Here is a 17,909-nt window from a genome sequence, read left to right on the forward strand (position 1 = left end):
TGTTTCCAACTCAGCTTCCTTTCAGTGGTTGAAGAGCATCAGCCCTTTGCCTTTCCTTCATTGTCTCCTGCTCCCCGTTCTATGCCTCGCTTTGGTGAACTTCCCATCAGAAGCCATTTCTCACTGGTTGCAACGCCCATTCTTAGACAATCGCCCTGGGTCATAGGTGTGCATACGAGTAAATTCTATTTTTGATCGCATAGTACTGTGCTAGGTGCTAGACACACATCATTTGCAATGCTCGGAATTACCATGCCATCGTAACCATTACCACTTAAAGATGAAAGAGCTGAGCTCAGCTGGAAGTAACTCACCTCCATCAGGCGGCTGGGACAAGGCAGAGTCAGGATGGAGCACTCCCCTCCCTCCATCTGACATCCTGGCCTTGCCCTGTCCACTCTGATGAGAAAATACAGCTCTGAGTGCTCACATATGTCATGAAATGCTATTGAAGATCACTCACCCCCCCACACACACACAATTCTTATGACTAATAACTAGAAGGCATAAAAAATGATTATAACCCATTGACAAATATAAAAATCCCTTGACTTCTGAAGCTGAGCTCTGAGCTCTAACTTGTAACCTTATATCTTCCTGATGCCTGAAGAGAAGTCTAGATACCTTAGGAGACTGGGGCTTCTCTCCAGTGTGTGCTTTGCTAGCCCTTCCTGCTTCTGCTTCATATCACCTGCCAACTTGAACTCACACCATTCATGCGTGCTTGATGAGTGGGCTTCGTCTGATTCAGACTGAAAAGTAGCATGGCTACTTAATGTACTATATAAATAGGACCACATCTCATGTAGCTCAAGCTGGCCTTGAACACCTTATGTTGCCAAGGATGACCTTGAAATTCTCATCCTCCTGCTGAGTGCTGGGATTGTAGGCTGGTACCACCATGCTCAGTTTGGGTGCAGCGCTAGGGATGGTAACCATAGCTTCTTGCATACTAGGCAAGTACTCTATCTACAGCCCCACTCCACCCCCATGCCAGGAACACGTTATAGAGTAAAACCAGATGCTATCAGTAATTATAACAAGAAAATAGCTGGAGCAAGGGTTAACCTATTTGGGAAGTAGACACAAGTTCTGGGTTGCTCATCATTAGTCTTGGTACCACGTTCCATACTGACCACATAACACACACTGGATAAATAAGTGTGAGCTGTGGCTACTGCAGGAATCTGTAGACCCTCCGTCTTCTGCTAGCCAGGCCATTCATGTTCTTCTATGTCTTTTAAAGACGTCTTGTCATCTTGTCCCAGCATATCTTTTAGGCTTAGCCTGTTGCATCTCCCCACAGACCCCATTCTATACATGTACAGGGGTCTCCATCGTCTCTGTTCACATATTCTTCTCTTGTCCCCATTATCTAATCCCCCTACCTTTAACAGAGTCCTCCACTTACTGCCTGTCCTCTGTAACATCCTTCCTGTGTGCACCTGTATAACAACACATCCCTACTGTGTCACCCTTATATATGAATCCTGGACGTGACTACATTGAAAATCTGCTCAGGTTGGATCCACACTTTCCAGTGTCATACACAGTAAGCATGGGATAAATGCTTGCTGAAAGAACATAAAGGGGTTGGAAGCTCCTGTGGATGTCAACAATCAAGTATTAGGAAGGAGTAAGACTTTGAACTCTAAGATGATGAGATCTATGTGGCTAGGAATATAGATATTTCCCACTGGGCTTGTGATAAACACACAGTCAACCATTGTCCTTATTGTTATGAATTTACTCACATTATCAGTCATTTATTTTGGTGTGCCCTTTCACTGTGCTTCCTCCGTCTTTGGCAACACCAACGCCAATTCTCTGCTATTTATTCAGCCTCAATTCCCAACAGTACTTTCTTCTATTCTACCCAACTGTCTCCCCTGCCTTCTGTCCGCCTGGATGTACTCAGGAAGTCCTTCCTTTACAGACAAGACATCCTGGCATGTCTCACCATGTCCCTCGAGGTCCCTCTGATACTCCAACTGCTCTGAAACTTCTTGGCTCTTCCACCCACCCCTTGGCCAGGCCATGGATAGTCTTTAAAGACCTTTCACATAGTATCTGTGCTAATATTTACATCTCTGCTTAACTAGGCTGGCCTCAGCTGCCCTGGGCATTTCTTCCACTCAAGCAGGAGGGAGCTGCAATCTTTCCAAGCTACTCAGTTGCTATGTCACCAAAGCGTGCTAAGAACTGGAAGTCGCTTATTGTACGACCTGCCTGAGGGTTGGGATACATCCAGTGAAAGATGTGCTGGGTTTACGCGTACTTGAATGGGATGGAGATTTATAAACTGCAGGGGTCAGCACCCTATGTAGAATCATGGCGAAGGTCTGATGAAATTTGGGATTGCGAAAAATTTAGCAGCAGCGAAAGAATGTCAGAATGTGTAACAGCTAAAAATGTATTTGGAACTCAGAGCCATGATGGATCCAAGGTGTTTCTGGCTAAGCTCACTCCTATAGCATCAAGCAACTTCCCCGCAGCCTGGGTTCTGAACAGATGACATGTGCAGTCTGCATCATGCATACCACCCACCTCACAATACCAGAGTATGGTACCTGAAACCCCATGGCTCAGACACCAGACAACCGTATGCTGTGCTTTCAATCTGCATGATACATACAGCCTTTTCTGCTCTTATAGAAACATAAGCTTTAATTACAGAAAACAAAGACTTTTAATGTTTTCCCTACCATTATTCTTTGCGTGCATCAAATTAACGTATCCTTGGATCGGAATGCATTAGACAAACAAGCGTATCTGTCTCATTAGTATGCAAATCTGTCTTCGTTATTAATAAGTGGTAAAAGTATATGTATGCCAAAGAGTAGCTTTAAAATAATCTGTGTTACGGTTTACCATCAGTAAATGCCTGGCTTGTGTGCCTATATACTGAAGGCTGTTTAAAGTTTCCTGAGGCAAAACAGGTCACAAATAGAAAAATTTAAGATGCACCTGGTACAGACAGACCATAAGCTTTGGGGAAATCCTTTCATTTGTAGCAACCCTCAACCACTGATTGGCTGTATGGCCAGGACATGATTAATTCTCTCTAGAGACTTGGTTTCCACACATACCAAAAGCATAGAAAGAGGATGGAGATATGTCGGAGTGGGTAACAACACTGCTTGCCTTTCCAGGGAACTGGGGGTCAATCCTCTATACCCACGTGGTGTCTCCCAACCATCTGTAACTCCAGTTCAGGGGGTCCAATATTCTCAGCAGGTGCGCATGTGGTACATAGGACCCAAATTTTTAATTTTTAAAAAGAGTAATATTATTTCAATGGATTGTATGAAGATTAAATCTGATAATGTACATATAAAGAAGGGCACATTTTAAATGCTCAGTGGTGTCAACTACAAAAATTATTAAACGGTGTCATACACCTACTATGGCATGCTAACTTGCAGAATTAGAGCAAAGCACATCAAAAGAAGAAAAAGATAAATCTCTGCCCTCTTCTAGTTCAAAATCACAACTCAGAGCAAACCACGACGAGCACTAGAAGAGCTGTAGATGATGTGGCAGGCAGGGGTGCACAAAAGGCAGTTCTGGAGGGGACGGACTGGAGCTCAGAGCCGGGCCTGGAGTTTGAGAAGAACCTTGGTTGTTGGCTTTGATGAGGGAAAGCTTGGAGAGCACAATCATTGGTGCAGAATGTCAGAGGGACGGTCCTACCTCATCTCCACACCAGCCGGACGAGAAACTCTCATTCTGTCACACTGAGGAAGAGAAGAGATGATTCACTCAGGACTGTCCAGCAAACAAGTCTTGAGTTCAGTTTTCTCCATCTGCAAAGCCAAACTCTTAATGCCGCTAATTTGGGTGCCAGGTAGACATGAGTACGGTTCTAGGAAAAAAAAAACAAAAACAGTGGGGCTGGTCAAATGTGCATGTGAGCATGTGTGCGTGTGCGCGAGCGAGAATGTGTGTGTGTGCCTGTCTGTCTGTCTGTCTGTCTGTCTGTGTGATTGCACATGAGTTTCACACATGTTCAGCATAGGGGCATGTAGCTCAGGGGAAAGCAGAGAAGGCTTCTGGAAAACTGATGAAGAGAAGTCTAAAGTCTGTTAACTCTTCTGGGGGCCAATTCTCCTCGCTTCACACTAACCCCATCAGGCTCCAAGCGTTATTAATAGTAGCAAAGACCAAGCTAATGATGATCACAGGAAAGCTGGGGGAAGTGTAGCGAGTCACCACGTGCACTGGGCTTCCTTCTCTAGGGAGGCAACTGTTTCTCCACATCCTGGTTATTTGCTGGCTTCAGAGCCAGACCTGGGCTTCCAAACTGACCTGACTTCACAAGAGAACTCAGCAAATGCCACAAAAGCAAAACACCTGGAGGAATATATCTCCCTCTCTGGAGTTTTGGCAAACTTATTATCCCAATCAATATCTTAGTAATTACAACCCCTTGTGAGCAAAGGTGTGTGTTTTTCCTTTCTCTGGCCTCTTTACAGGCCTCTCTTATCTGGCAAAAGATTTCTTAATCTACTTTCCCTAAATGCCCTGCAGGTCTGGGCGCCACCACAGCTCCAGAACTCCCTGATTGCCTGTATTCCCTTATGCACGCAAGCTGCCTCACCCAGTTCACTGGCAGTCCTTAAAGGGATCAGTTTTTAGCTCACGGTGCCCCACTGAGTCTCCAAGGGAAAGAGCTGAGGAACGGGGCCTGGGGCTATGAAGAATCCAGAGGAACTGGGGAAGTTCCACTTCCCTTCTCATGAAAGCAAGCAGGGAGGTTTGGAGGATGGAGTGAGCCTGTATGATTTCTCTTGTGCACCTTATGCACCTCGCCAGTCTTTGTACCTCTCTCAAGTCCCCAGAACTGACAGGAGGTTAGGGAAAGGGCAGGTGAAGAAGCATACAAAGGGAATTTCTGTTCCATCATCCTAGGTTTCTCAGATTCTCATCCCATTACCCCAGCTATTTGTGGGTTGCTTGTCTCCTCCTCCTCCTCCTCCTCCTCCTCCTCCTCCTCTTCTTCTTCTTCTTCTTCTTCTTCTTCTTCTTCTTCTTCTTCTTCTCCTTCTCCTTCTCCTTCTCCTTCTCCTTCTCCTTCTCCTTCTCCTTCTCCTTCTCCTTCTCCTTCTCCTTCTCCTTCTCCTTCTCCTTCTCCTTCTCCTTCTCCTTCTCCTTCTCCTTCTCCTTCTCCTTCTCCTTCTCCTTCTCCTTCTCCTTCTCCTTCTCCTTCTCCTTCTCCTTCTCCTTCTCCTTCTCCTTCTCCTTCTCCTTCTCCTTCTCCTTCTCCTTCTCCTTCTCCTTCTCCTTCTCCTTCTCCTTCTCCTTCTCCTTCTCCTTCTCCTTCTCCTTCTCCTTCTCCTTCTCCTTCTCCTTCTCCTTCTCCTTCTCCTTCTCCTTCTCCTTCTCCTTCTCCTTCTCCTTCTCCTTCTCCTTCTCCTTCTCCTTCTCCTTCTCCTTCTCCTTCTCCTTCTCCTTCTCCTTCTCCTTCTCCTTCTCCTTCTCCTTCTCCTTCTCCTTCTCCTTCTCCTTCTCCTTCTCCTCCTCCTCCTCCTCCTCCTCCTCCTCCTCCTCCTCCTCCTCCTCCTCCTCCTCCTCCTCCTACCTCTCCTCCTCTTCTCCTTTCCTCTTTCTCCTCCTTCCCTTCTGTACTGGCTAGTTTTGTGTCAACTTGACACAGCTGGAGTTATCACAGAGAAAAGAGCTTCAGTTGAGGAAATGCCTCCATGAGATCCAACTGTAAGGCATTTTCTCAATTAGTGATCAAGGGGGAAAGGCCCCTTGTGGGTGGGACCATCTCTGGGCTGGTAGTCTTGGGTTTTATAAGAGAGCAGGCTGAGCAAGCCAGGTGAGGCAAGCCAGTAATGAACATCCCTCCATGGCCTCTTCATCAGCTCCTGCTTCCTGACCTGCTTGAGTTCCAGTCCTGACTTCCTTGGTGATGAACAGCAGTATGGAAGTGTAAGCCGAATAAACCCTTTCCTCCCCAACTTGCTTCTTGGTCATGATGTTTGTGCAGGAATATAAACCCTGACTAAGACACCTTCCCTCTTCCTCTTCTTCTTTCCAATCTTATTCTTTAAGACACAATGTCATATATCCCAGGCTGGCTTCAAACTCCTTATGTAGCCAAGGATGACCTTGAACTTGTGATCCTCCTTCCTCTACCTCTCAGGTGCTGGGATTACAGGTGTATGCCACCATATCCAGATCACTCAGTGCTACTGATTGAAGCCAGGACTTTGTGTATGCTAGATAAGCAATCTACCAACTGATCCATTCACACACCTGGTGGATAAATGTATTCATGAGGTCAAGGTGGGTCTCCATGTAATCTGGGGTGTCCTATGTAATTATGAAGAAGGGGGGTGTTGCCCTTTGCTGACAACCTCTGACTATGGGGATAGGCAGAACAACACAGCAAGCATAGGGGCTCAGCCCAGCTGATGTATGATTTAGAGACCTGGCCCTTTCTGATGCTCAGATTTAAGAGGTATCTGCACTCCAGAAACCTAATTACTCCAAAGATTTCTGTCTGGTCTTCTCTGCGTTGCTCTGAAGAGGCCCTTCCAAGAACACCACAGGATTGGAGTCATTACTTTGTCGACCACTTGCAGGGCTGTTTATTGTATTTTTATGAGAAGAATGCTGTGCTGCCGAATACATTTCCCAGGAAAGCGTCTATAAGGGGCTCCTGGTGCCACAGTTTCTGCTAGGGAAGAGGAAAATCAATCCTGAGGCATGTACCCATACGTGTCTACACAGGCATGTCTGCACATGACATATAACTACAGCCAAGTTAGGCTTACATGCCAGACAGAGGGGTAAGCAGGCTCTACATGGGCCACCTGGTATATCCCAAAGAGCATTCTAGACCATCCTGTGGAGCCTCCTGCCTCCAGGCAGATGGGTTCCAATTTACCATAGCCAGCATGGGTCTCTGCATCTTCACAACAGGCAATTTTACCATTCTACTGGAAGGCTTTTCTAGTGTTTAACAGCCCTCCTCCCATAGAGCATTTTCTTTTGAGATTAGTGATATTGAGTTTGAAGGGAATGTGGAAATTCCATAAACAAAAAAGCTTGTACAGAAATGATGGGATCCACAGGTCTCTACAGGATGCAAGAGAACAGCCACTCTGTCTATAAGACAGACACTTGTGGACTGGCAGGAACCAAATACCCTGCAAAGTCCTTCAGCTCTACTGAGCTGAAGTGATGGGGACACTCCTGATCCAGCCCAGTCCCTGTGAGGTCTGCCAGTATTCATAGAAAAATGACAGTCCTACCTCAGGGTGGACAGATCTCAACAGAGCATGTTTGTAAGGCATATGGGTCTGTATTTAATTGGCAACCCAAGGATGTCACTTCAGGTATTTGGCAGGGAATGTGGTCCAGAAGTCTGTGCCACACAGTGTCCATCAAAAACCCAGCTGAGAGAAACAAAACAGATGAAAGACTGCCCAAAGGGCATGTGGTCCATCCATCCCTCTACAAAGATTAAGGCCCACTCTGGGACTCTGCCAGGTCAGCAGAGAGCTGTCCACTGGACTAGGTCCCCGTGGCCCCCCTTACAGCTGTTTCTCTGAAATGAAGTTGAACAGGATTGAAGCTGTAGGGAACAGCAGCATCCACTGTAAGGTGCTATCTTCAGGAAGTTGCCGGGAAAGAATCTCCCTAGCTGTGGAGCAGAGAAAGCTGTACGGTGCCTCAACCGCCCTGGGATTCTCTCTTCCTTCTCCTCTTCCTTTTCTCTTCTATCCCTCTTTTAGTTACATCTTTTTTTCTTCTCTTCTTATATCTACTGTGAACTCTGAAACTGACTGACTTGTGTTTTCAAGGTTGGCTACCCGAATTTTAAATTTTCAATGGTGGGCCTGCTTTAGCCCTATGTCCCAGACAGAGCCTTACTCCATATTTTCTACGGAGTTCCTATGGCTCTCCTGATTTCTTCTCCCCCTTGTTTATAATATACGCATGTCACTGCTCAGTAGAATACATATCGGGGTAAGCTACCACAGTGGTGGTTTGGTCAGAGTCACATAGAAGTTAAGTGCATTAATGACTTAGTTACTGCTGTTTACACTGTGCTGCACAGAGAGAGTACATTTACAAAGGAGGGCATCTACCATGCCAGAGCCAGAAGGCCCCCAAGACAACATGCACCTTGAGCTAAGAATTATGACTATGGAGAAGCTGAAAGGAGAACTGGAGTTCTGCAGAATTCTGTCCCTGGCACTGTAATCGTCTCATCTTCTCATTCTCTCCATATCTGTGATGCCTGTCACAGGTAGCCTTACCCCACCCAAAATCTCTTCATGAATTTGAAGACACAGTGAGAAAAATCTAAGTCATAACACTGTAGAAGGCACACACCTTGATCGATCTGACAAATTGTTCCATCAGATTTTCTATTTTAATATTTTTATGTGCAAAATAGACTTTAATTTTCATGCAATACATATAAAAAAGATTTTCTTATGGGTTATGTAGACTGATAAGGTCCTTTTTTTAGTTTTTTTTAAAGATATTTTCCTTATTTACATTTCAAATGCTATCCTAAGTTCCCTATACCCTCCCCCACCCTGCGCCCTGCTCCCCTACCCACCCACTCCCACTTCTTGGCCCTGGCATTCCCCTGTACTGGGGCATATAAAGTTTGCAAGACCAGAAGTGGATGCTCACTGTCATCTATAGGATGGAGCACAGGGCCCCCAATAAAGGAGCTAGAGAAAGTACCCAAGGAGCTGAAGGGGTCTGCAACCCTCTATAGGTGGAACAACAATATGAACTAACCAGTACCCCCAGAGCTCGTGTCTCTAGCTGCATATGTAGCAGAAGATGATTTTTTTTAAAGTGAAGACTCAGACAAAGGTAATCTAAATTCTGGGCCACTTCAGAAAATCCCTGGATGGAGAACGCAATGCCTCTAGGTTCCTGCAAATCTGGGCTGGTTGCTGTGTTCCATGAAGGTGAACAGTGGCAGTTGCCTATACTTTAGGCTTACATCTGCATCCATGTCCATAAGCAAAACAGAGGGAAGGTGTCCTAAGTGGTAGCTCACGCCAATCATGTCATCACTCACTAGAGAGACTGAGGTAAGAGGACTGTCATGAGTTCAAGACCATCATGGGCTACATAGTGAGTGCCAGGCCATTCCAAGCTACAAAGTCAAGCCTTATCTCACAATTAGTGAATTAATCAACACAAACAGACAAGGGGGAGGTGCGACTTCCTTTTGTGTTAGTCATTCTGTTCAGGAAGTTGTTCATGGCTAGGCAAGAGTGGGTGCAATCCTTAAATTTACTGAGTCTTCACTTCACCTGGAAAATAGAGATGCTAAGGATGTGTTATGGGTATTAAATGAGAAAATGTGTATGAAGACAAGGCAAGCATTAAATGCTCACCACATCGCTGGCGATGATGGTTGCTATAGCTCCCATTTCATAGATGAGAAACAGTAGCCCAAAGAAACATAAAAATATGGCAAAGAAAATGCAGTGCAGTCTAATCTGTGGGCTGTGAAATCTGTGCCCTCAGCACCTGGAATCACTGGACATTAAATTTATTGGATACTTAACTTTTCCATTCACTCCATCCCGGGTTCCCAGTCTTTAGTCTCCTGTTAATCCTGCCCTCAACTTCTGCCCACCAACTAACTATCTATCACTTCATAGAGAGCATAGGTACCAGTACTTCAACCAATGTCAACATAGAGCTGGATACGTGAGTTAATAACCAGGAAAAGCTGAGCCATCTCTTCTGGGCTCTTCTCTCTGGATGTCTTGCATGAGATTCCTATCAGAGGCAAAGAGATGGATTCAGTTTCTTGACCAAGCTTAACTCCTGCAAGTCCATGGAGCTACATGAAGCCAATCCTCACTAGAACAATTTCCACGCAATTGTTCAGGCTACAGTCTAGCTCCTCTGTGCCTTAGTGTAGGCATCTAGATTTTTTTTTCTGATATGGTGTTAAGCCCATTCTTCACTATCTTGAAGCTTTTTCTTGCAAACCAACATAAACCCCCTCTTTCTTTATATCCTTCCCTCCAATTCCCTGACCCTGGACACTAGTACTTAGGGGGCAACATGTCAGGTTTGTGGAGAAAATAGCAAGGCCACCACATCTTCCAAGTTCTGTAAGAACAGCATTGGTCTTTAGAGTCAGGAAAGGGGGATATGAAAACAGACTATGACCAGGGCCCCTTGGGTTTTCTTCCACTAACATCCACTTTCACTCATTCTACCCCTGACTCTCTCAGAAAGAAGCGCTGCTGGAGATCAGCAGACCTCTTCTAATGGACACACCCATAGCCAGGAAAGCTCCATCCTGTCTCCAAGCCAGTACCTACTGTGACCAATAAATTCTCAAAACTTCATCCATAGGTCTTATACAACAAAGCTAACGCCAGTATATCTTTCACTGGACATGTCCCAGTCAAGGCCCGGATTCGATTCTCATGAAGCAACTTCCAGCTCTTAACACGCTCTGCTTTGGCACTCAGACTGGGAATGGAGTGACCTGAAAGACTGAGACTCCATCCTGTTTGAGTTGAAGAAATGCCCAGGGCAGCAGAGGCCAGACTAGTTAACTAGGGATGTAAATATTAGCACAGACATTATGTGAAAGGTCTTCAGTGCACATGAACAGCTGGCCTAGAGCAAGGTAGGAGACACAGAAGCTCAGCAGCACTAATGCCATCAGGGGCCTTTCCCTTACCCCCCCCCCCCACACACACACACAAACCTAAACATGTCCTGAGATGCTATGGCTGTAGGAGAAAATATAAACAAAAACTTGTGATTCCAGGTTGAAGATTTCTTAGATGTCACATCAAAATCATAACCTGTAAAAGAAAAGAATGACAATATGCATTTTATAAAAACCCCTTAACAAACTCTAATTGGAAGAATTAGCAGACAACTTAGGGAGTAGGTAGAAGTATTTCTTAAACCAGCATCTAACAAAGAACTCGAATCCAGGACACATGAATAATCCCTAAAGCTTAGAACTCATAAACCAATCAGGCTTCTAAAAACCATGAACAGTAAACACTTTACCAAAGCAGCCACACACATAGCAAACATGTTCAACACTGCTAGCAGTTGAACAAATAGGAATTCAGATTACAATGAGAGATGGTGCCTAAGTGTTAGTGCAGGCAAAACTAAAGAACAGGGACCAGAGAAGCGGCTCAGTGATTGGGTGTGCTTTCTGTGCTTGGGAAAGACCTGCAGTTGAGTTCCCAGTGCTCATGTTGGTGGCTCACACCTGCCTGTCACTCCGGCTCTGAGGGATCTGACGCCCTCTGCTGACTTCTGCAGGCAAATGCACTCATGTGCATATATTCGCACACAGACAGACATAACTCAAAATAAATCTTTTAAACAAATAAGTACTAAAAATAACTAATAGTCAACTACAAAAAGCACTGGGTCACCTATGAGTCACCTGGAAACATCTTGCATAGCAGGAAGAATGCAAAATGATGTGCCATTTGGGGACACAGCTGGGAAGATACTTGCAAAATTACATTCATATGTGTCATATGAGCTTTCAGTTTGTGCCTAAGTGTTTACCACACAAAATCAACTTAGGTTCACGTAAATCCTGCATGTTATAGAAACATGTTCAGAACATAGAATAATTCTTAACATGAGAGGCAGCGACTTCAGTGTGGTCTTCAAAATCACAAACTCTGGGGCACTTGTTGATTCCTGGCACAGTTTTGCTTCTCACTAACCACTGACCAGCTAGCAGATCTTCATTCTCTATTCCTCCTTATGTAAAATATGGATAGTTCATATACTCATAATCACTGGTAACTGAAAACAACTAGCTTAGGCAGAACATGTACATTATAAAGTAGGATCCTACCCAGAAATAAAAGAAATCCTGACATACTCAGCAACATGAATAAATCTCAAATTGATTACACTAAGTTAAAAGAGTCAGACTTGACAGACTACATATATATCACATTTATAAGACATTCTGTGAAAGGCAAACTATAGACTCAGCAAACAGATCCATGGTTACCATGGTCTGCAGAGGGGAAAGTTGTTAAACTAAATCTTCATTGTGAGCATGGTCACATGACTCAGAGCAGGACTCTTAAAACTGCGAACCTAGAGTTGATTTTACTGATTATAAATGCTATCTCCATTGTTAAAACTGAAAATCTTCTTAGGTCTTGGAAGAATAACCTAGTTCTATATAATATAATTTATGTTTTATGTAATAAGATATATTCTAAAAGTGCTATCCATATTTTATGGACAGAGGAATAGAGAATAAACAAGATCTGCTAATTGGTCAATGGTCATCAAGAAACAAAGCTGTAACAGGAATCAGCCAAGTACCCTACAGTGTGTGATTTTTGATGCCACACTAAACTCACTGCCTCCCATGTTCAGAATTATTCTGTATTCTGAGCAAATTTTAGGGCAACCATTGGATCTAAACCAAACCGAAGGTCTAGTCCAAATCATAAGCACCTATTGTGTGTTTCAGATACATCAGTGATACTGAGACATCATGTATCTTTAAAGCCATTCAACCAAGAGGGAAGAGCAAAAGCCCCTTCCCTTCTGCTCTCACAGTGTGTGTGTGTGTGTGTGTGTGTGTGTGCATGTGTGTTGCTAAGGATGAACCCCAACCTGACACATGCAAAGCAAACCCTTTACCACTAAACCACACCCCTAAGCCCCTGAGCTAATCTTGCTGACACTTGTTAGTTCACATCCTCTGTCTTTGCCCTGCAGGTATATAGTTACATAGGCCCACGACCTGCCTTCACAATGGCCAGTTTCATGGCTGAGGTCCGGGTCAGGGAGAGTACTTCATGTGGAATCCAAAGCCTTAGGTTACTACCCTTGCTTTATGGTAGACTAACCACATGACCCAAAGGAAGTGAAGTCGCCACTATGTGCCCCCCTTTTTTTAAATTTCAGAATATAAATAATGATGTCTATTTTAACAAGGATAGACCCCCCCAAATATATAATAATGTTATTTAGTTCAAATGTGTGTGTAATTGAGTTGCTGTAGATGGCAGCCTGGGCTGTGATCACCATGCCTCCTTCCCATTTAGTCAACCCCACTGCATTGAAGATCAGTCAAACTCAGATCTGTGTGACACAGCAAAGACCCCTCTCCCCAAGAAAAAAATTAACAATGACACAATCCTAACAAGCGATTTGGATCCTGTGCCACTCAAAGCATGACTATAGGAATGGAAAGGACCAAGAAACTCTTAGCCTGGAGAAGCAAAGGCTCTTCAGGGATGTGAGCATTGGATTCAAATATTTGAAGAGCTGTCATAGGGGAAAGGAAGGTAGATTTGTTCTCAGCTGCTTCAGGGCAGAGCTGGAATTAAGCCGGATGCAGATTTTGTTATTATGGAATAAATTTGTCCCACAACTTCTATTAGCCAGAAAAGCAAGAGCTGCCCATGAGGCAGTTGGTCTCCACCTCTTCTCAGTAATCAAACTCGAACTCCACAGTCATTGGTCAAGAAGACGTAAGACAAGCCCCAGCAAACAGGTTTTGGGGGTCCTGCGTCTCTCAGCAGAGAGGCATACATGTTCAGAATGTTTGTAGGTGTGTGGGGAGGTTGAAAGAGGCCAGTGTGTCCCACACATCTTTCCTCATCCTCACAGGCGACAGGGAAGAGGTGGCCGCAGGGGTGAGCAAAGTCAGATGAACCCAGGGAAACCAAGGCAATATGTAATAGGTGGTCTTCTCGCTGCTTCTGCATTTAGGAAGAGGAGTAAAGGAGAGAATGTCCTGCCCTCCAAAAATGCAGACCTATTTGGATCCTCTCTGAGGTCCCTTGGCAGCTGACACACATGCCCATCTGCCATGCTGGCACAGTGCCCCAGCAAGGGGAGCTCTCTTCCTGCTGGTGGGCATAGGTGCCAGGTGGTTGCATATGTCTGCAGAGGGGGCTTCTGTCCGGAGCATCAGAGGGCACTCACAGTTCCCGTGCCCATCCCCTGCCATGTTCATCGACCCCACTCCCACCAGAGAGTGTGGTGGTGCCCTGGAGCTGGAGAGAATGGAGTCAGAGAAGGCAGGCACTAGAGAACTGGCACCATCAGAGGAACAGGCCCTGCCACATTGAGCCTGTAATAGAGCCAAGACCACCCAAGGCACGGCCAAATGGACTCTTGGAAGGAAAGTCTGGGGCACAAATAATATCAACTCAAAGGGCATTGCAAGGGGTCTGGGCCCTTGACAGTGCAATGGAACCGTCCACCATGTCTTTTTCTCTGTCAGTCTCTAACAATGAGGACAAGCATCGGAGAGGGAAAGACTCTCACCTCTGTCTGTGTCCGGCCTGGGTGAAGCCCTCCTCTTGTCTATGAGTCTGTGGCCCTCTCGGCTGAATGACATGGAAGGGTCTCCTCCCCAGCCTGTGAATGAACGTGTCTGTGTGTCCATGTGCACGCCCAGGTCCGAGGCAGGGCTGCAGCAACTGCACATTGCTGATACTGCAAAAGCGCACGGAGGCCGACCAGCTAATCCAATCATTCATGCTTCCCTCGTTCCCACTCTTGGATCTGATAGATAAAAACACCCAGGCAAATGACCAGTTTCATGGGCTCTTTCCTCTTTTGTCAATACAAGGAATTGTGAGCTGTCATCTTGTCCCTCCTCTCCAGAGAGAGACCGCAAATATTTATGACCGGCTTTTACAACAGTAATTGTATTTCTAATTGTTTTTCCCTTTCAGCCCTGGTGCTTTGCTCACCCCAGCTACGATGGGCAGTTCTGGGGTTTATAAAGAGTAGTTTGTCACAAATGAAATCCAGGAGAGGCTTTGCACCAGCCAGCCAGCCAGCCAGTCACGTTGTCTGCTTATCAGTCCTCTGTTCTGAAGCAGGAGTTCTGGCTGGAGGCCAGGGTCCCACGTGTTCAACAGCTCTGGTAAAAAGGACAAGATTGGCTGGAGCATCTCCTCCCCAGAGATCTGGAAGTCAGGGCAGTAACCAAGGATGGCTCCTCTCCTCGAGGTGGGTCTCCTTCAACAGCAGTGCGCAAGTTTCTGCCTTGATTTCCCCACCCGAGAATCTCCTTCCTCCCGAGCTTCCTTTTCCTGATTCTGCTAAGTAAAAGGCCACCAATCTGTTTTATTAAAATCCAAGAGCTGATTTTAGGATTTCAGGATCAAAGAACGCACAAGACGCAGAATGGTGCACCGGGAGGCAGATCTGCCTGGATGTGAGAAGCTTGGCTCTCATCATTGAATTATGCATTCATTCATGTCAACCTTTCTAGAGCCTTCTATACGCACAACACTGATATATATCCAAGGAATGGAGGGGCCCTCAAATCTCCCCACCTTTAAGCCAGAGCAGGTTCTTTCAGAGGGTTGAGGTGGGCCTCCAGAACACCACGGACCCCAACAGCCGACACTAGCAAACCTTCGGCTACCAGGGAAGTAGGTAACCCAAACACTCTTAAGATGTCCCGCTACAACATTCCCATAACGTCGTGGAAGAGCTCTGCTTTCAGGAACAAATGCTCTTGACCCCAGAGCCCAGGCTTGCCAGCCCCTGCAGATCTTGGTCTATTCCTTGGCAACTCCTAGCCTGAAAGCTTCAGGCCCATTTCCTTCACTGATAAGACAGAAATAAAGGTAGCCTGCTTCGTGTTACTTCTGAGTATCTGGTGAGATGCCATGAGCTGATACTGTCTGCTAACCCACTGTGAAGCTATCTTCAGAAGTTACTGTTAATGATAACCTGAAAATTCTAGAACTCTCTCCGTCTTACTCATTCAGGTTATAAAATGGGATTTTTAGTAAATGGTGTCGAGGAAGACATAATCTCTACTAAATGTCCCCCTTTCAAAGCAAAGAAAGAAATCTCCATCAAGAAAATCTTAGAATTTTTTCCCTTAAGACTTGCATCAAGGGCTGGAGAGATGGCTCAGCAGTTAAGAGCACTGACTGTTCTTCCAGAGGTCCTGAGTTCAATTCCCACCAAACACATGGTGGCTCACAACCATCTGTAATGGCTCTATGCCCTCTTATGGTGTGTCTGAAGACAGCTATAGTGTACTCAGATACATAAAATAATTAAATAAATCTTGAAAAAAAAAACAAACAAGTTGGGTCAAGCTAACTCCCACTGCACAGGGAAAGGTGGGGCTGTAGTTGTGACTACTTGTTTTCCTGAGGCATTTAACGCCACACTTTAGGGGACAGCTTTTAAATACTGGTAAAGTGGGGAACCCCAACCTTATGTAGCTTGAAGTGCAACATAAATTCTGTTAAGTTCTGCAGATGATCTCTGTAGATGAGCCATCATAGTCTGTTAAAGGGATGGCCACTCTTGAATTATTATCCCCCAACCAGAGAGAAATCCTGAGACAAGGGAGGACAGTCCAGGAGCAGCAGAGAAACAGCCAAAAGAAAGTGCTTCCTCTAAGCAGCCCCACTAGAGGCATTTGGTTTTTTAACTGTGATAGCGTGGGAAGAAAGAGATTCTATAGGATGGTGGTTTGTTGGGAAGGCAGATGAGTCCATCTGTGTTTGAACAAGAAAGGATCACATAGGTTCATAGATTTGAGTATTTAGTCACCAGGGAGTAGCATATTTGAAAGGATTTGGAGGTATGACCTTGTTGGAGGAAATGTGCCTGGGGGGTGGGCTTTGATATTTCAAACCCCATGCCCAACCTAGAGTCTCTCTTCTCAGGCAGTGGATCCAAATGTGGAACTCTCAGCTACCTCTCAGCATCATCTCTGCCTGCATGCCACCATACTTTCTGACATGGTGGGAAAAAAAAAAATGGACCAAACCTCTAAACTGTAAGCCAGCTCCATTTAAATGCTTTCTGTTATACAAGTTGTTGTGGTCATAGTGTTTCCTCACAGCAATAGAACAGTGACTAGAATACCATCATTACATCCACTGGGGCTGGCTGACAGTTTCAGAGGTTCAATCCATTATCATCATGGTGGGAAGCATGGCCGCATCTAGGTAGACATAGTGCTGGAGAAGAAACTTTTGGTTCTACATCTTGCTCCAAAGGCTCTCTTCCACACGGGGTGGAGCCCCAACATAGGAGGAAACGTCCAAAGCTCACCCCCCAGTGACACACTTCCCCCAACAAGACTAGGCCTCCTCCAATAAGGTCACACTTCCTAATAGTGTCCCTTCCCATGGGCCAATCATATTCAAACCACCACAACAGCCGGTGGAGCAAGCCTTTAATCCCAGCACTTGGGAGGCAGAGGCAGGCAGATTTCTGAGTTTGGGGCCAACCTGGTTTACAGAGTGAGTTCCAAGACAGCCAGGGCTACACAGAGAAACTCTGTCTTGAAAAACCAAAACCAAACCAAACCAAACAAACAAACAACCCACCACAACAACATAAATCTCTTTTGACAGTAATGAAACTATGTAAGGGCATAGAATAGAAGGTATAGAATAACACATATGACCTCAGACTAGTCTCTTAATGCCTTTGAAGCACAGAATCTAACTGTCCAATTGGTAAAATTGTAGTATTAATAATATCTGCCTCACAGTGTTAGGTAGATGATATTAACTGTCTAAAATGCTTCAAAATGTGACCTAAAGAAAAGCATGAGGGATATAAGATCGGAGGACAGAGATTAAGGCCATTAAGGCATTGTTGTTCTAACTGTTATGTGGTCTTGGTTCATCCATTTCAATGACTTGATCTTCATCTCCCTGATCTGAGAAATAGATATGACGATAAAAAAAAAGATGGCGGTTATCAAGTGACATCATGAAATCCCTTGGTGGATCATGAGTGTCTCTCCATGCTGGTGATGCCACCTTCAAGAAGGGACCAAGGGAGGTCCTCTGACTTGCTCACAGCCCACAAGTGGACCCTTAGCCAGCTTTGGCATCTAGGGGCAGGAGAACTGTTTTTGAAGTAGTCCTTTGTCCACA

General features: G+C 45.2%; 1 long non-coding RNA gene across 8 annotated transcripts in view; it reads right to left on the reverse strand.

The window, feature by feature from the left end:
• Positions 1-17,909, reverse strand: part of Gm31816 — a 108,745-nt gene that overhangs the window by 33,487 nt on the left and 57,349 nt on the right. For 6 of the 8 annotated variants that reach the window (XR_001779164.1, XR_001779165.1, XR_001779161.1 and 3 more), the window contains one exon: positions 3,694-3,865. The exons of 1 other annotated variant lie outside the window; for it this stretch is intronic. This is a non-coding gene — a long non-coding RNA (predicted gene, 31816). Of the gene's footprint in view, positions 1-3,693; positions 3,866-14,301; positions 14,530-17,909 lie in introns of those variants that run through there. One more of the 8 variants, XR_001779166.1, reaches the window with a different exon arrangement.

Source organism: Mus musculus, chromosome 9 (genome assembly GCF_000001635.26).
Source record: "Mus musculus strain C57BL/6J chromosome 9, GRCm38.p6 C57BL/6J".
Lineage (NCBI taxonomy): Eukaryota > Metazoa > Chordata > Mammalia > Rodentia > Muridae > Mus > Mus musculus.